This window comes from Paramormyrops kingsleyae, chromosome 4 (assembly GCF_048594095.1).
Source record: "Paramormyrops kingsleyae isolate MSU_618 chromosome 4, PKINGS_0.4, whole genome shotgun sequence".
Taxonomy (NCBI): domain Eukaryota; kingdom Metazoa; phylum Chordata; class Actinopteri; order Osteoglossiformes; family Mormyridae; genus Paramormyrops; species Paramormyrops kingsleyae.
In genome coordinates this window covers 48,132,140-48,152,524 of record NC_132800.1, presented here as the reverse complement: position 1 = coordinate 48,152,524, position 20,385 = coordinate 48,132,140, and positions in this window count along the sequence as shown.

Below are 20,385 nucleotides of genomic sequence, written 5' to 3'. Positions count from 1 at the left end.
TGGTGAAGGCCCAGCTGAACAGAGAACAGCACCCAAGACAAAGCTTCACCAGGAGAGAGAATCTAAAGGGACTCCACTCCACTGCTCCAAACGCCGCGCCTTCCTGAGTGCCATCAGCTCAGCAGCTCTGCCATCAACTGCCAAGACCCCCCCCCCCCCACTCTTCAACCAAGTAAACCAACTTCCTTTCATTCTAACAACTTAAGCTGTTCTGTTAACCTGCTATAAGACTTTAGGGTCGTGTTTCCACAAACTGTGCTTGCTTTGCAGAACAGTATTTCCCATTTCAGGTTACTCATTTAAATCCGGTCATTGCATTTTCATAATTACATTGTTTGTTTTATTCCGTTATTTCGTGTTTGTTGTTTGTGTTAGGTGTAATGTCTGTCTTATGTCAGTTGTAGTGTTAGCTAGGAATAAATGCATGTCTTTTACACAACTTTAGCCTCCGTCATTGTGTGTCTCATAATAAGTTCATGCCATTGTGCGATCTTGCTACACGCTCTGAACCTCAAACTCGCCTGAAACATTGCGAGACTCTCTCTCATTGGCCGTGAGGGGAGCTTCGCTACCAATCGTGTACATTACCTGGTGATGCAGCTCGCTGGACGAGCCTTCTAACCCAGGTTACTAAGCGATACTGGTAATTAGTGAATCCCATTTAAGTCTCACATTAACAGACTCACAGGGATACCGCAATTGAGTTTGGAGGAGCCGACCATTCGGCATAACAATTGATTAATAATCAGCATTAAATAATAATTAATTAAACTTTAATTAATTCAAACATATTGGTGGAGAATATTAAAATTTATTTGAGCTATTAATTCCTACATTAATGGTGGAAGAACGCGGGCACAAGGTTCAAACTTTTTGTGAGCACACAATTTAAACTTTTTATGACCGAACGTGCAGTTGAATAAGCGCTACTGTGAACAGGTTGCAAAGCTGAGGATTAATTGCACTCACAGCAGTCCGAAGGCATTTAAACGGGATTATACGGGCTTATTATTTTTATTTCTATTATTAGTAGTTATTTTCTTTTGTTTTAATTTTCGGTTATTTTATTTTAGGTTTCATTCGTTTTAAACTGCAGTAAATTTAAACCCTATATCTGACGAGATTCTCAGGTATAGCGCGTTGTTTCCAGGACGATTCGGACGAGTTTCTCCGTTTCTATAAATCCTGGCAGAGATCTCTCTTTCTATTAGCGAACAGGAATTCTTGTTAAGAGGATCTAACCTGAATTCTGTTGCGTTTGTACTCCCTGAGATAAGACTGATAGCTTAGCTACCTATCAGGATCTTTCTCGTATGTGTGTGCCTGCTTTAGACAAAGCAAGTTTAACACCACTTTGCGCTGTGAGCCAAGTGTGTGTGTTATTTAGAATTTGGGAGTCTCCAGTGCTTGAGACCCGCCGCGGTTAAGCACCATTTGCGACGAGATATACTGTAGTGCACTCGCTATTTAGATCTGTCGCCGTAACGCGAGCGCTGTCTCGCTTCAGCAATTGTTTTAAGGGGTTTTAAACTGCGCAAGACGCAGAAGTTAGCCGCAAGCGGCGTGTGCATACGTTAAACGTGTATGTCACTCATCTAGCGTCGGCAATCGCCTAGCAACCGTCTTGGTTACGAGTGCAGTCAGCGAACGCCACTCTAACCACTTAAAGGTCAGAGCCCTGAAGGCCTGCCTGACGCCATTTGTTTTCTTCTCCTGGGTCACCAGTGACCCAACCCCTTAGGCTCACGTACCTGGGACCCCCCCCACAAAGGGAGCAACGTCCCATTGAGCCTCTAGTGGTCAGGCATTGGACAACCACTCCATTTCGAAATTGCGCCTCTAGTGGTTAGGCATAGACCTACCACTCCATTTCGAAATTGCGTCTCTAGTGGTCAGCCATAGTAGTGTAACAACATCTGAGTTGGGTCTCTAGTGGTCAACACCGGTAATACCAACACACATAATTGGACACACAGGTTCTTGCCTGAAAGCAGGAATCAACTTCACAGACCAAATCGATTAGATCACAACACATTAACATCTAATTAGGTTATTGCTGCATAACTAATTGATGTTTACAATTAAACAATAAGAAACAATTAATTTGGTTTGATTTCTGTTTTACCTTTTTGATTTATTTTAGGTTTTATTTCATTTTATGCTTTCATTCACTCTCTCTCCCCCAACAAGGAGACTTGCATAGAAGTTCAACCATTATTAATAACAGTAAACCAGTTACACATCAGGGAGGCATTGAGGTTTTGGACGTGATCGGTTGAGCTTTTCCTGTGCTGAGTGCTTACCATTCGCTCTCTGTTGGTTGAGCTTACCTGTAGCTCTGCTGTCACTGCTTACGATCGTACAGTTTGTCAGAACCGAAGGGAAGTTCTCAGCAATTGGACGCCCAAAAGCGCGCCAGCTGGGCTGCACCCGCTGACTCGTTAAGGGCAAGGTTGGCAGGTATCTCGGGAGGTCATTACAAGTTTGAGCAGGACCTCGTCTAGGGTGAAGTTCAGGAGAACAGCCCTAGCTTGGACTCTCAATCGGTTGGGTGACACCCGAGTGCCCGTTGCGCCGTCTCTTGTTCGAGTCAGGGCCAAAAGTGCGCCCGATAAGCTGAGCCCCACCTGGGTTGTTTTAGTTGTGCGTACAGAACACCCCCTTCCAAGTTGACATTGCTGGGGATCGGGGGAGTGGGAGCTGGACTTGGGCCTGCTTGGCTGGGATTGAGCTTGTGGGACGTGCCCTACTCAGGAGGGACACCTGACAGCGTTCAAACCTCTCTCACTGCATGACTAGCTTAACACCGCAACACCTCATATAGGGACAAATAAAGCAGAACCTGCTAGTGGTCCCCCTTCTGGTCAAAGCGGAGTTGTACTACTGAGCCCAACCCAGGGATAATCTGATCTGCAACAGCAAGCTACGTTTGAATGCAGTCCCATTGGTTTGAAGCTGTTATTTCTCATTTCCTGTTCCCAACTTCTCCTGTGGTCTTCTGACACTGTCAGTAGCCACAGATCTGCAATTTCCAGGATAAGGCTTTATCCTTTCCCCCTCACTAGGGCATCTCTCAGGCCCTAGAGTAACTCACACTGTTCTAACTTGCAACAACTTCTCCCAGGGAACAATTTTTGTTTGTTTATTTTGTCGTGGGTAACTATTCCCGTGGTTCACTACACCCTTCCAGTTACCCATTGACAGGCCCCAGTTCTACTTTATTTTATTTTGTTGGTTTTATTTGTTCGCCCAGATTTAGGTGTTAGGCCTCCCACCTAGGCAACAGCCAGCCTGAGTATAACAGATATCTGCGGCCACCCTCCTGTTGACCGAGTCACAATGACCCACATGGAAAGCCCACTGGACCAGTGGAAAGATTTTGGTATCTGGTCTGAAGATGTGACTCCCAACTTTCCGCCCGGTCATGTCGATCTCACATGGTCCAAAGAAGCTGACCAAATTGAGGACGACATTGCCGAACTTATGGACATGCCACCCACTCAGAAATGCGGGAGTAAAGAGCTAACCAAAATACTCGGCTCCCTCGCACACAAACTACTAGCCAGGCTGAAGATGAATGAAGAGGGAACGTCCCGTCTCCAGCAAAGGGTGCAAGCACTCCAACAGCAGGAGGAAAACACCCAACGACTACTGGCAGAGGCACAGAGAGATGCTGCCCAGGCCCAGCATCACATTGGGAATCTGGAGCAAGAACTCCAAAAGAGAAGCTCTCCACCCCATGAGGAGGAGGAGACGGAAGAAGGCGAGATGCCTCACACCAGCAAAAAGCTTCAACATGCCCTGGAAGAGCTCAGAGCTGAAGCTGACCAGCAAAAACAGCAAGCCAGAGCCACCAGAGAAAACCTTGAAGCCAGACTGGACCAGGCCGACACCTTGCTGGACAGAGCCCACGCGGAGCTCAAGAAAAAGGATGGTCGGATCCAGGCCCTGGAAAACCATCTGGACGAGGCACATAGATGTCTGCACAAGATGAATCACCAACTGATCAGCTCCCAGGAACAGCTCACCGATGCCAGAACGAAACATTGGGCTAACACAGAAGAGATTGACCAGCTGAGACGGGGACTGAAGCAAGCATATGAGGTGAAGTCAGAATTTGGAACATCCTACGAATCAGCGATGGGACCGACGTCATCTCTAACAGTGCGGTCGCTCCCAAGGCACACGGGGATCTCTCATCGGGACAAGGTAACTCCCTGCCCATCACCAGACCTTGAGGAACCAAGAACCCAGAAGGTCTCTCTCAGAGAAGACACCACAGATGGAACAGGCCTACCAAAGCGAACGTTACTCCAGCACCGGGTTACCACAAAAGAGCTTGATAAAGCAGCTCGGAATATCAACACGTTCACCCCGAATCCCAGAGGAGGCCACGACATTCACGCCTACCTCCAGGACATCGACTTACACCTCCAAAGACTGGACAATGTGACCAATGAGGACAGAGTCTACCTCATCAGGATCACATCTAGCCTGGAGGTCCGCAGCTTCTTGGATCGACAACCTAGTCGAATCAAAGCCAACGCTATGCTGCTACACGAAGCACTGACTCGGGAGTTTGCTGATCCTGAGTCAGAACAAGGTATCGCCGTCGCCTTTGATGTTAAACAGAGCAGACAAGAAGCTCCCCAAGCCTACTACAATCGCCTTCGTCGGGCATATTTTGGGTCCAGAAATGAGCCAGACATGGAAGAAGATGCGAACTTCAAGGCTCTCTTCCTTCAGAACCTCCACCCAACCATTAACCACTACCTGGGGCTCATGGCTTGTCCCCGTACCATGACAAGTCAACAACTGCGAGACCTGGCGATCAAGGCGTACCACAAACAAAGAGCAGCAGCTGAGAAGGCAACCAAGGCTCCGGCAGTGCTGAACCTTAGCACTACAGATCCCAACCTAGCGTTGGAAGGTGGCCACCCTCCTCATCAAACACCAATCCATGACCGAGGTTGGAGAGCAGCAAGCCACAGTGAGTGTTACCCTGGTGCGCCCCCACAGCAGTCAAAGACCCAGCCAGACTGGTGGGAGACACGGCGCTATCCTAACAAGGGTAAGCTAAGACTAATGGAGCGATGGAACAAGCGGAGAGACCGACAGGGAAACCAGTTTCCTAAACCAAGCTCTCCCCCAAGTTCCCGACGGAATCCACCACGGAACTGGCAAGACAGAAGGAGAGGTTATGATCCAGACTCGAGGCCTGGACGAACCAAGGAAGAAGAAGAGGCTAATCTACTACAGTTGCTGCGTGATTTCTTTACTCAGCATCCCCTCAAGGGTCAAGAGGACTTTCGGAAGAAAGATCCAAAATGACTAGGACGGAAGCACAAATCACGCAGGACCCCACAACCCTCACCTGAACCCACACCAGACAATGCCTACAAACTCCCTCAGAGGTCAGCCCCAAATGACACTCAACAGTCATTGGCCTTCCCTACCAGAAATATTGGAACAACTGAAGAAGTCCCACCTCAATTAGAAAGTGCTACTGACTCATGCCCAGTAAGAGCACCTGATGTTGCCGTCACCAACACAGAGATTGATCAAGGGGATGAGCCCCCGCCGGTGCCCGGCAGCACTGTCCTGGTTGTGTGCCTTGACTCAGAGCACCAATCTGACTGTGGCGGCGCCTCACCATTTCCTGGCCAGGCCCCTGTGCCACAGCTTCTGGGTGACCTGATGGAAAGGGGGGTAGCCAAGAAATTCTACCTCTCAATCACCCTGGAAGATGTTCTCACCCTCGAGGCCCTCATCGACACTGCAGCAGACATCACCCTCATGTCAGCCAGTCTCTTCTACCAGGTGCAGCACCTAGCCGCCCAGAAGAACAAAACCCTCCAGCCGAGGAAATGCTCTTTGGACGTGCAGGCATATTCACCAGTGGGCACCAGGATGGATCACATGATCCCCCTCAATTTGTCCATCGGCCCCATGAATGTAATGCACCCTGTATACATTTCCCAACTTGAGTCCATTCCATTCCTCATTGGGAAAGATTTGCTGAACCGGTTCGAGCCATTGTTAGACTTCCAACGTCAGAAAATTTGGGCTCAAGTTAGAGAACCGCTGCCACAGTGGACACCTGACACAGCCACATGGGAATGTCAAACCCTGGCTGTCTCCTCAGACCTCACTCCACACCATGGAGAGAACGCAGCAGGAGATCAGTGTCTTGACACAAGAGACCCATACCAGCATCATGACTCCTTCCTGTGCAGGCTGGACCCTACCCCGGGATCCTTCTGCCCCAAGATCGGGAAATGCATGTGGCTCCAAGGCACGGAAGTCACAGATGTGGTCATGACCATGGAGGTAGAAGAGTCACCAGTGACAAAAGAGACTGTATGTCACGTGGAGCTTGCTGACGACCAACACCTGACAATCGATGACATAACTGCCCTGCCTGACGCAGTACAGTCACCCAGCTGCCACAGCTATTCTCAGGAGGGACCAGCAGCACCCAACATTGTGGACACGCCCACACCAATGGAACTGTCGCGACACCACTACTTTGAGGAAAATGTCTGTCAAGACATGATCACCATTTATGTAGATGGGTGTGTATTCAAACATCAGGGGACCCTGAAAGCTAGAACTAGCATTCCGTGGCTCAATGACGACCCTGTCCCACCACAACAGCTCAAGCTTGGTCCTCACACATCGCAGTACGCAGAGCTGGCAGCAGTCTTAATCACCCTGGAGATGGCCTCCGAACGTGAAGTAAAGGACCTGCTGATCTGCAAAGACTTCAGCTATGCACGTCTCAGCTTCATGTGCCATCTCCCTCACTGGACACGGAATGGCTTCAAGACATCAGGGAACAAGCCAGTCAAACACCAAGACCTCCTGCACACGTGCGATGCTCTGATTACCGCACGAAACACGCAGATTATTGGAAGAAGGTCAGCGGTCATTCCAGACTCCTAGGACTGGACAAGACATACAATGACCACACGGATGCACTCGCCAAAGCAGGACCACTGCACGGTGACTCGTGGGAGTTTAGCTCCCTCCCACCCACCCATGCTGTCCAGGTCGTCACCTGCAGCCACAGCCGAGCACCTACCTCAATGCCAGAGGCCTCACTGCTGGAACTTTCCCTTCAGGTCTCCAACTCTGACATCATCTCTCTCCAGCCCACTGATGCTGTGTTCAATAAGGTCTGCGATCACCTCCGCGACCTCTCGGCTAACTCGATCTCCACAACTGATCAGGCATCCCTTCCTGACATCCGTCACCTGATCATGGCTTTACCCTTTCTTCATCTTGCCGAGGGCGTACCTCTTGATGTCCCTGATGCCCACACTTCACCACGGCTCGTGGTCCCTCAGGCACAAAGGGGGGTCATGCTACTGTACGCCCACGACGCACCCTGTGCAGGACACCGCAATGCCAAAACAACCTACGAGACACTTAGTCAAGTAGCCTACTGGCCTAACATGCGACAGGATGTAACAGAATATGTGAAAGGATGTCTGGTCTGCTGCCAATTTCAACCAGCAAACCCAAACCACAAGGCCCCTCTGCAGCGACGGGGTATCAATTTCCCATGGTCAGATCTACAGATTGACTGGGTAGGACCCCTGACGAGATCAGCTTGCGGAAACAAATACTTCCTCACAGTCACCTGTCAGTTCACTAAGTGGGTAGAATGCCTCCCGGCACCCAACGACACAGCCCAGACAACGGCATATCTGCTCACGAACCATGTGTTCTCCAGGTTTGGCCTCCCACTGAAAGTCAACTCAGACCGAGGCACCCACTTCACAGCCGAAGTGATGCAGGACATTTGGAAACTGCTGGGGATCAAAGCCCAGTTCCACATCAGCCACCATCCTATGGCATCCAGCCAAGTAGAACGGACCAACCGAACTGTCGTCGGTATGCTCAAGAAATATGTGGCATCCAATCAGAAAGATTGGGATGTGAAATTGCCTCTGGTGCTCATGGCAATCAGAGCCACACCCCACAAGTCCACAGGAGTGTCCCCCTTCGAACTGATGACAGGACGACAAATGACACTCCCTCTCCACCTGCTCTACCAACCTGGTGACAACAATCTCGTCACAGCCTACACCACACAACAATATCTGGACAGCCTGCACCAGCATTTGAGAGCTTCCTTTGCATTCGCCCAACAAAACCTGCAAAGAACCGCAGAGGGCAGGAAAGCCTACTATGACCAGAAAACCTCACAAGATGAACTCCAAGTGGGAGACAAAATCTGGTACTATAGGTTTGTGCAACCAAACTCAGCACAAAGACTTTCCAGGAAGCTTCTACCACGCTGGTCGGGACCACATGAGATCGTGGACAAACTGTCACCTGTGGCTTACCGAATCCGAACCAACAAAGGCACCCACGAAACATGCCTCAAGTGGGTTCATCGGAATCAAATCAAGAAATACCAAGCCCAGAGAAAGCCTGAAACACCCACCAACCAGTGTTCTCAAGACGAAGCCAGCAGCTTGGAATAAACCACATTCCAACCAAAAGAAAGACATCTTTTCAGTCTGACATCTCCCCAAACTCCCAAGGAGAAAGACCAAAGAGAAAGGGGAGGAAAGATGGTCACAGATAGGGTAGATTAAGGTGGTGGGCCTGACTACTGATATCTGGGTGACCTTTTCAGTTTTTGCCGTACTTATCTGTTTCTTTCTTTTGATAGCTTTTCATTTTATTTTGGTTGTTGTTTTTGGTAAGGACCTGGGGTGGCTCACGCGTGCCCGGGAAATTACTGAAGAGGATCCGGTTTTGCAATTTTCTTTGTCCTGTTTGTTTCTTTGCAATTGTTCTCTGGCCGAGAATTGTTGCCCATTACTTCTTTCTCCTTTTCCCTTTGCACCGGTGTGCACAACATTCAGAGTCTTGACTCACCCCCTCAATCCTAATCTGGTCTTTATTTTCTACCCCTTATTACTAGGATGATGCTGCCCCCGCTATTAGCATTACTCTGCCTAGGAGGCTGAGGCTCCAGTCTGACACGGCGTTCCCTGGGCCTCCACCTGGCACCGTCTTCCGGGGACAGCCCGGTCTTGTGATTACCAACTGTTGTACCCACACAGAAAGAGTACTCGTCTGACGACGTCAACCGAGCCCATTACCTGCACGAGAGACCCCAAACTAGTGGGACAGGTGTCAGATGGACTCAGGATGCCCTGCATCATGCTGCCGCTGACACTACCCACAGGTTGGAGCAGTAACTCAACGACCGTGACCCAAGCTGAGTCCAATCGACGGCCCAAGAGGCTCCTGAGCACCCTGCTGGGAGCTGCAGCAGCCGGTGGCACCCTGTTCAACATAGGATTCACCACTCCTCGCGGTCCCAGAAGCCATGCGCCAGCCCCTGCGTCTCCTCCCTGTCCATCCTGTCACTGTGCCACCCAGAGTGCCAAGCAATGGGATGTCAACAATGCCTCATTGCATGGGTGTGATCCTGTTTCAGCTTCCGTCGCCTGAATGATGGCAATGCCATCATCAGCCGAAAGGGGGGATATGTAGGATCACACATGCACATATCACAGGGCCTAAATTCCAGGTGGCCTGAGACAAGGCCGAGCCTGGTACGAGAGGCACCAAAGGGGGGTTACACACACAAACACACACACACAGATAACCAGGGAGGCTAGCACTCCAACTTTTATTGCCCAAAGATTTAGGGACCTACAGACAAGCAGAGTGGACTTCACGGACAGGGGTCCCTCGACTTGGCACACAACCCCCTCCCCATACATTCTGCCTTACATTTCACTCACCCAACAGACAAACACCCTAAAGGAAATTTCATTTAAGTTTGGCTTTTGTATACCCTGTATATTGATTTACTCACGACTACTAGTCTCAATATACAGATACGTTATGTTTGTATGTGTCCTAACTTTTAGAGAGTCTTCTGTGTTAAAACCCCCCCTTTTCTTCCAACATTCCTTTGTGGTCCTTATCTGATCTTGGTGGACAGTCACCAAGTTTCTTTGTTTCTACCATGCTATGTTAAAAGAACTGAATTAAGGTGTATCTTATCCATTCTGGAGAAGATGAATTGGCACAAGCCACACCAAACAAAATATATTGTTTCCAGATGTGCAACTTATATTGATATTACCACAAACTAACGGCCACGCCTATCTATGGATAAGATGTGCTGTTTGTAATAGGAATATTCGATGTAATATCCGCACAAAGTGTAACATCTATTGAGGTGCAACCCAAAACCCCTGTATCCTATACTGATATGAATCAGTCACATAGATACAATAATTAATTGTTTAATCAATTAATGCAGATGGTATGAGGTATGTACCTGTGAAGCTGGTATGGCATGTTTGGTATCAAACTGATTGTTAATCACCCCTGATTCCAAATCTGGTCAGTGATTACCATAAAAGTGGATGTATCAAAAGTTATAACAGCTTAATGAAAATCATCAGTAAAGGTAGAATCTGGCGGGCCATAAATCCCAAAAGGACTGATACAGACCCCCTTCCGAAAGCCCGCCAAATGGATGGCCAGCCATTGGGCCAGGAGTCGAATTCCTGGTCATCCCTATTCATGGACTTTACAGCATAAAAATCCTGGCACCTCAGAACAAAGGCGAGCAGAACAACCGCCAGCCAGAGCAGAGAACAACCAGCAGCTGCGCTGAGAATAACCGCCAGCCCGAAGGAGAACATCAGCCCGGGAGGAGAGAAGCCCACAGAAGCCCTCTGGTGAAGGCCCAGCTGAACAGAGAACAGCACCCAAGACAAAGCTTCACCAGGAGAGAGAATCTAAAGGGACTCCACTCCACTGCTCCAAACGCCGCGCCTTCCTGAGTGCCATCAGCTCAGCAGCTCTGCCATCAACTGCCAAGACCCCCCCCCCCCCCACTCTTCAACCAAGTAAACCAACTTCCTTTCATTCTAACAACTTAAGCTGTTCTGTTAACCTGCTATAAGACTTTAGGGTTGTGTTTCCACAAACTGTGCTTGCTTTGCAGAACAGTATTTCCCATTTCAGGTTACTCATTTAAATCCGGTCATTGCATTTTCATAATTACATTGTTTGTTTTATTCCGTTATTTCGTGTTTGTTGTTTGTGTTAGGTGTAATGTCTGTCTTATGTCAGTTGTAGTGTTAGCTAGGAATAAATGCATGTCTTTTACACAACTTTAGCCTCCGTCATTGTGTGTCTCATAATAAGTTCATGCCATTGTGCGATCTTGCTACACGCTCTGAACCTCAAACTCGCCTGAAACATCGCGAGACTCTCTCTCATTGGCCGTGAGGGGAGCTTCGCTACCAATCGTGTACATTACCTGGTGATGCAGCTCGCTGGACGAGCCTTCTAACCCAGGTTACTAAGCGATACTGGTAATTAGTGAATCCCATTTAAGTCTCACATTAACAGACTCACAGGGATACCGCAATTGAGTTTGGAGGAGCCGACCATTCGGCATAACAATTGATTAATAATCAGCATTAAATAATAATTAATTAAACTTTAATTAATTCAAACATATTGGTGGATAATATAAAAATTTATTTGAGCTATTAATTCCTACAACTCTCCACTATTCTGAGTTGCACAATCCCAGCATCAGCGTCACTCTGTCTTCTTGGTGATACATCTAATATACATCTTCCCTCTAAATATAAAAACCCTTTGCTCATTTCTCTTGCTGTTGCCAAGAACGTAGTTCTCCAAAACTGGAAATCTAAGAGCTCATGTCATATTACTCACTGGACCAACTTGATTGTAGAATACATTTCAATGGAAAAAAATAATACTGTCCAGTGGAAGCATGTGTCAGCCTTTAAGGACACCTGGAACCCATTTATAACATTTCTTAATATTCCATCACAATAACTTTACTAACATATGGTTATGAGGTAAGACTGAGTGACACCTGTAATTTGGCACAGAACTCCCGAAACACCCTGGAAGTGAACTGAGGTCCTCGATCGGATATGATGTCTTCTGGGATGCCTGTAAAACGGAAAAGCTCACGAATCAAGACATCAGCGAGTTCAACTGCCGTGGGTAGCTTCGGGAGTGCGACCAGACAACACATCTTAGAGAAGCAGTCGACGATGGTGAGAATAACGGTCTTACCAGAGGAGCGAGGAAGGTCCGTGATGAAATCCATGACAACGTGTGACCATGGTCTAGAGGGAACAGGTAGGGATTGCAGGAGGCCAGCGAGACGTAAAGGGGAAGACTTACATCTCGCACAATCCGGACAGCTGTCTGCAAAGGCTCGAACTTGTTGGCGCCACCCGGGTCACCAGTACCTGCGAGCCACGCAGAGTTGGGTTACAGACACACTGGGATGCCCGGTCCCGGGTTGTGCGTGAATACATTTCAACAGTTCAGGTCGGTGGTGACGAGACACGTACAGTAGTCCGGGGGGGCAGCCCGAGGGGATTGTGCGATTCTCGTTTTCTAACCTTATGGTCTCCTCCAATCCCCAGGTGATGGAGGAGATGAAACAAGAGGGATTGAGGACGGGGTAAGCGCAGTCTTCACATTCAGGTGGATCGAATTGCCTTGACAGGGCATCTGCTATGACGTTCTTCTTTCCTGGGAGATAACTGACTCGGAAGGTGAAACATGGGAACCACTGAGCCCAGCGAGCCTGGCGAGAGGAGAGTCGTTTGGCAGATTGGAGGTACTCCAAATTACGGTGGTCAGTTAACACCACGAAGGGGTGACGAGCCCCCTCCAACCAGTGCCACCACTCTTCCAGAGCCAACTTCATAGCGAGCAGTTCTCGATCACCCACCTCATAATTTCATTCCGCCGCAGTCAGTTTCCGTGAGTAGTAGGCACAGGGATGTCTACGCCCCGTCTCTGGGTTACGTTGAATCAGAACGGCTCCTACTCCGGCCTCGGATGCATCCACCTCCACTTCGAAAGGGAGCTCGGGGTTCGGTTGTCTGAGAACGGGAGCTGTGCAGAAAGCCTGTTTCAGGCGAGTGAAGGCGTGGTCAGCCTCTGGGGTCCAGTGGAGCCGGGTCGGATAACCGCGAGTCAGGGACGTGAGAGGCGTGGCTATCCGGCTATAATTGTGTATAAACTTCCTGTAAAAGTTAGCGAAATCCAGAAAACGTTGCAGGTCTTTTAGGGTCCGAGGCTGTGGCCAGCTTTGGATCGCTGTGATCTTTTGCTTGTCCATGGCCACAGCCCCAGGTTGAATAACATATCCCAGAAACCTCACCTGGCTTTGATGGAACTCGCACTTCTCTCCTTTTACATAGAGGTGGTGTTCTCGGAGCCGTTGTAACACTTGTCGTACATGCATGCCGTATGTGAGCCTGCTCAGAAGGTGAATAAATCAATATGTCATCAGTGTACACTATGACGTACTTGTGCAACATATCATGGAATACCTGATTCATGAAAGATTGAAAAATTGAGGGACTATTAGCCTATCCGTACGGCATCACTAGATATTCGTACTGCCCCCTGCTGGTGACAAAGGAGGTTTTCCACTCGCAGGGTTCTTACACCTTTTCCAACTTCAAATTCCAGCACTTTTCAAGCACTTTCAAGGTGCATTTTTATGCTTTTCCAGCACCTAACAACCGCGGTAAATTATGTTTATATATGCTGTATGTACTTTTTCACATTTAAATCCATTGTGCTATTAAAAAAAAACACAATATGACATTTCAACTTAAATTGTTGAATACTTTCGCGTGAATTACACGATCAATAACAAATTGGCAAGGAAGTGCCCTTTAGACTGTTATCGTGCATTCCATTTGCCCTAGGAACTCGGATTCCGAGTTTCGAAGCCGGAAGTGATGACATGCGCGCTCCCATTTCTCGGAGATCCGAGAAATATCTCGGATAACGCAGAGGATCCCGAGTTCAGAATCGAAGATGGCTGCGCCCTTTATCAACAGAAGGGAAAGTTGTAGCTTTATCCTGTTTAAGCACTACTTCTCATTTGTGGCTCATTAAATCGGTCGCACACACTATATCGTCCAATTTATCTGTGGACGTGTTGCTACGGAGTTTTATACGTGAAGCACCGCGCGTAATGTGTTATCAAGTGATATTGGTAACAATGGCTACCAATTAACCGTTCTAGAATTGGATTTCATGATTAGTCGGATTATTTGTTGGATTTAAGGTAGTTCGGGCTAATTGTAAGTGAACGAAGATAAAGGCCATTTAAACTGAGGTACCTTAAATCCGACAAGTTGTCCGGCTAAGCAAAAAATCTTGCTTTTTCCATATGGATCCATGGTATTGCTACTATATCCGACTCGGTTTTCCCGAGTTTTTAGCGGATGTGACGTAATATCGGAATCCGAAAATCGGATCCCGAGGCAAATGGAATGCACGATTACACCACTACAGCCACAAGCGCGGACTCGAGCGGAGTTATTTTCGTTACGTGCAAAATGCATTTTTAGCTAAAAGGAAAACTACTCCGTAAGATAACGAATTATTATGAAAGCAATGCAATTTCAAATTCAAGCAGGTTCAAGCACATTGTCCAAAATCCAAGCACTTTTCTAACCTTGAAAACACTATATTAAAAATCAAGCATTTTCCAGGATTTCCAGCACCCGTACGAACCCTGCACTCGTCACCGGCTCGAATTCTCACCAGATTATATGCACTTCATAGATCAAGCTTGGTGAAGATTACTGCGTCTCGAAGCTGCTCTAAGGCGGAAGGGATTAAATGGAGAGGGTCTCGTCGTTTAACGGTAACAGCGTTCAGAGCTCGATAGTCCACCACTGGCCATAGTCCACCATCCTTTTTCTTAATAAAGAAGAATCCAGCGGTCACAGGTGAGGTGGAGGGCTGGATGATCCCCTGCTTCAGACCTTCCCAGATGTACGTTTCTAGGGACTCCTCCTCCTTTAACGAGACAGGGTACAACCTGCCTCGGGGCAAAGTAGGTCCCTCCAGGAGCTCGATGGCGCAATCGCAATCCCGGTGAGGAGGAAGGCCGAACGCTTTGTCTTTACTGAACACATCTCTGAACTCTAGGTACTCCTCCGGAATGGCATCTAGGTTCTCCGGTTCGGGGCTCTCCACTCCTGTAGCCTTACAGGGAACAGACATACAGTCACGCAGACATTGTTCGGACCAGGCCATAATTTCCCCTGTTCGCCACTCCAACCGAGGATCATGCTTTCGCAGCCAGGGGAGCCCCAGGATTAACGGATCTTTAGCTTTGGGTAGAACATAGACCTCCAGTAACTCGGTGTGTAGAACCCCCACATGCAGCACGAAGGGGTGAGTACGATGGACAATAGTTCCCTCCGCCATCCGTTCTCCGGTTACCCCTTGCACGGAGATAGGATAGGCTAACTTTTGAAGAGGTAGATTCATCTGCTTAGCCAGGTTAGCATCAATAAAGTTGCCTGCTGCCCCGCTGTCAATGAGTGCCCTCCCCCTATGTCGTTTACCTCCCCATTCCAAGTACACAGGCACAATGAACTGAGATAGAGAAGTCATTGATAAGGAGGACACACCTACCGGAACCAGGGCTTTGCCATGAACAGAGCGAGAGGGACACGAAGAGATGGAGTGGCCGGCTCCTCCACAATACAAACACAGCCCCCCTTGGAGCCATCTTCTTCGTTCGGTAGGTGTCAGTGGGGATCGGCCCACCTGCATGGGTTCTGCAGCCTCGATCGCTGGGAGAGATACCCCGCAGGGGGGGGGGGTTCCGTCTGATGACGTCGGCGGCGGTGATCCCTCACAGTGTTGTCCAGTCGTAACGCCTGTCGGACCAGGTCATTGAAGGATGGGGTTTCTCCTTTATGTGAAAGCTCGTCTTGCAGGTCCGGGTTTAGAGCTCGAAGAAAGATAGTAGGAAAATAATAGGATTTATTCTGTATGAATGGGGCAGAAGCTTGGTCCGCATTGCCAGTTGGACGTGTTCCCAGTGCGGGTTGGGCTCCGCCAGGGCTGCCCTTTGTCATCGATCCTGTTTATGATATTTATGGACAGGATTTCTAGGCGCAGTCAGGGTGTTGAGGTTGTCCAGTTTGGTGGCCTCAGGATTGCCTCACTACTTTTTGCAGACGATGTCGTCCTGTTGGCTTCATCTGCTGGGGATCTCCAGCATGCACTGGGGCGGTTCGCAGCCAAGTGCGAAGCAATGCTCTCGATCTATTGGTCCATCTTCGTCCCTACCCTCACCTATGGTCATGAGCTATGGGTAATGACCGAAAGAGTGAGATCGCGAATACAGGCGGCCGAAATGAGGTTTCTCCGCAGGGTGTCTGGGCTATCCCTTAAGGATAGGATGAGGAGTTCGGATATCCGGGAGGGCCTCAGAGTAGAACCGCTGCTTCTCCACGTCGAAAGGAGCCAGTTGAGGTGGTTTGGACATCTGGTGCGGATGCCTCCTGGGCGGCTACCTGGAGAGGTTTTCCGTGCATGTCCTACAGGGAGGAGGCCCCGGGGCAGACCCAGGACTCGCTGGAGGAATTATATCTCTCGGCTGGCCTGGGAACGCCTCGGCGTCCTCCCCGAGGAGCTGGTAGAGGTAGCTGGGGAGAGGGAGGTCTGGGTATCTCTCCTGAAGCTGCTACCCCCGCAATCTGAACTCCGGACAAGCGGTAGATGATGGATGGATGGGAAAGTACTTTTTGCAAGGATTTATATCTCTAGAAATGGCTTCTTCACAGATAAGCACCAGAATGTTCTTTTCCCAGATGGTAGTAGGGACAAAATCTCTTACTATTGGTAATTCTGACCATACACAAATTTTTATTCTTTTGTGTTTTTCCATTTTACCTCATCAAAAATAACCAATAAATCCTATTATTTTCCTGCTACCCCCACTCTACCAAAATTCATAAAATGATATGACACATTTGGAGGAGGAAGATTTCTAATCGATCCTTTATGCCCACCAACCAGACCAGTATAAGCAGCTGTACGACGTAAAGCCTCTTCATTATTTTATTTGAATAAGTGTCTCATAAATTTGACTTTACACTTTGTATGTGGTATTGATAGATTTTGAAAGTTACTTAACACAATTCTGTGTTCATTTCACATTGTGGAACCTGAATGTCTCAATGTAAAAAATGGTTTATGATGTACAGTATTACTGTAGCAATCAGATGTTATTTTATTATTTTAATCAATGTACAGGTATAACTTTAATTTGATTTCTACAAACATAATCAAAATCACTTGTGAATAAGACATTTAGTCATTTATTAAGGCAGATAAAACCTGAGGAGGCACAGCTAAAACATACCATCACCTATTATAGAGTGACCCATTGTCACGACGCGTAAAACTCAGATCAGGGAAGCAGGCGAACGAGAGCAGGAATGGAGTAAAATAAAAAGATTTAATTGGATAACGCAAGGGCGTAAGGGAAAAAACAACACGGAACGATGCAACGCACGACACTACAATGACAGAACGAGGGAGACAAACTCTGACGTGGACTTAAATACATTGAACTAATACAGACAATTGAAAACAGCTGTGAAACACTGGGAATCGACATGAGGTTAACGAGGGGGGGTGTGGCACAGGAGGATCAGCACGATCAGGGTGTGACAGACCCCCCCCCAAAGGCGCGCACACTGGGCGCGCCCCAGGGAACAGAGGGACGGAACCGGGAACACAGGACCTGGAAAAAAAAAGCAAAAAACAAGTCAACCAGACACAGGGAAGAAAACAGACACACAGAACAGACACAGCGACAGGAACACAGACAACAAACGACAAACCATGGGAAAAGCCAACAAGCACAGGGGCAACAACACAGGGGGAACACCAACGGGAGGAACAAAGGGACCAGGGGCAAACGAAGGAGAAACAGGAGGACGAGGAGCAGACACAGGGGCACAAAGGGACCGAAAGGCACAGAGGGACCGGGGACAAACACAGGAGGCACAAAGGCAGGGGGCACGGAGGAAAAGGGCAGGGGGAAACGGGGAGCCGCTGGGAACCCAGGCAGGCGAGGGGCGGAAGCCGCAGGGGCAGCAGGCGACCGCGAGGCCGAAGCCGAAGGGACCCTAGGCGAGCGCGAAGGGGGAGTCGGAGGAAACGCCGCAGGCAGCGAGGAGGAGGGCAGAGGGATGGACGGACGGGGCAAGGAGGGAGAGGAAGGGGACCCAGGCAAAGGGGAGAAGGGAGCAGCAGCCGCAGCAGATGAAGGCGCAGCCGCCGCCGGCCAAGGCGCAGGCGACCGCCGAACCGGAGATGGGGGACCCGCAGGCGACCGACGAAGCGCCGGAGGCGGGACAGCAGCCAGCCGATGGGGCACCGAAGGCGGAACCGGAGGCGACCTCCGAGCCGAAGCCAGGGGGGCCACAGGCGACTGCCGAGCGGGAGCTGGAGGACCCGCAGGCGACCGCCGAGCCACAGCCAGGGGGACCAAAGGTGAGCCAGGGGGCAGGGCGGGCGGGAACCGAACCTGGCGCCAGTGTCCCCTCCCTTTTCAGGAGACTGAAAGGTGGGGACCAGGCCAGGACTTGCTGCTCTGGAGCAAGGGTGGAGGAGTCATTGGGGAGGTCAAGGGGGAAGTCACAGGGAAAATCACGGAGGAGGTTAATGAGATCCCAGAGGGATCCCACTCCAGTTCTTCCTCGGTCTCCACTATGGAGGGAGGAGCGTCAGTCAGGCAGACCAGGACCTCGGGTGGCACAGCAGCCGCCGATTCTGGGCCAGCAGGAGGCACCGCAGCAGGGACCGCGGGCGCCATGGGGGGCTGAGCTGGGAGCTCAGGCACTGGAGTCACGGGGAGATCCGGAGTCACGGGGAGCACGGGAGTCTGGCCAGGCGGCGCAAGAATGGCCTTGGGTGGCGAGCCAGGAGGGGGTAGAGCAGCTGGAGCAGGAGACACAGGCGCGTCTGGGGGTACCGCAGGAGACACAGGCAACTCCGGGCCAGCAGGGGGCACCACAGGGAGCAGAGCTGCAGGCATGGGAACCACTGGGGCTGGAGCTGCAGGCACGGGAACCACTGGGGGCACTGCCCGGTTTGGGAACTTTGGGACACGTGGGATAGCGTCCCAAATGGACCTGGCCTCTTTAAGGGCCAGGCATGTCCCGGAAAAGGGGGGCGTTGCCGATGAGGGCAGCGAAGCGGCAGGCGACTGCTGTGAAGCGGTGGTAACTGTGATTTCCGGAGGGAACAGCGCCGGGTTCAGAATCGGGAGGGGGTCCTCCCAACACCCGCTCGAGGAAGCAGCGGAGAGATAAACCGCCCCCAGACAGACCTCCTGCGCATTGTCCTGCCTGCGTTTTCTCCGCTTTGTCTTTCGTCGTCCTGCAATGGGCGGCGGCGTTTGGGGCCCCTCCGTCAATGCAGCCAGAGGACTGTATGCCAATCCAAGGGCTGCCGCTTCTTGTTTTAATTTGGCTTCCGCCACTCCGCGTCTCAGCCGCCTCAAATTGTCGCGCACCTCCCCAGTTAGGTGCGCGTCTCCGGGCAGGGACATCGATTCCAGGATATCCCTGCAGCGGTAGGCTAGAGCCCGAAGCAGGGGATCATCCCGGACTTCAGGCTGATCGAGCCAATGCATTACCTCGTCTGTCACACTGAGGTATTCCTCTTCCGACATCCGAGGTTTCTTCTTTGCGAGTTCTGTCATTCTGTCACTACACATAAAACTCGGACCAGGGAAGCAGGCGAACGAGAGCAGGAATGGGGTAAAATAAAAAGATTTAATTGGATAACGCAAGGGCATAAGGGAAAAAACAACACGGAACGATGCAACGCACGACACTACAATGACAGAACTAGGGAAACAAACTCTGACATGGACTTAAATACATTGAACTAATACAGACAATTGAAAACAGCTGTGAAACACTGGGAATCGACATGAGGTTAACGAGGGGGGGCGTGGCACAGGAGGATCAGCAGGATCGGGGTGTGACACCCATTCCCTTTGTAACTGAGTAATCACAACTAAGTGGAATTATCCATAATGACACTGTATACAGAAATAGGCAAAGGTAATTTATTATAATGAAAAGTTTCCAAATTGCCCATTGTGCTTTAGTGTTTCTCCTTTTCTCCAGCCGTCCACAGGTCCTGTGTTTATTAGGTGATCTGTGATGTAGGAGATCCTGAGAATGGCTGCTGCTCCAAGGATGCTTGGCAGATGGCTTTTCCCAGGAACAGTGGATTGGAGACATCTGGGACCTGGAGTGAAGATAGAAACAGAGGAAGGGAACAAGCAGAGGGTGTGTGGGGGGGGACAAGACTGCAGGACAAGTTAAAGTTTATGGTAATACAGGTGACCTGGACAACATGCCTATCACATCTCACATGCCTGTTTCCCTCGTGTTCCCTGTGGTGTGGCGCTAACGAGCTACACCTATTCCTCGTTTAACCCCGCATCTCATTTCTGCCCTTGTGTGGATGATCCCAGGTCCCTCT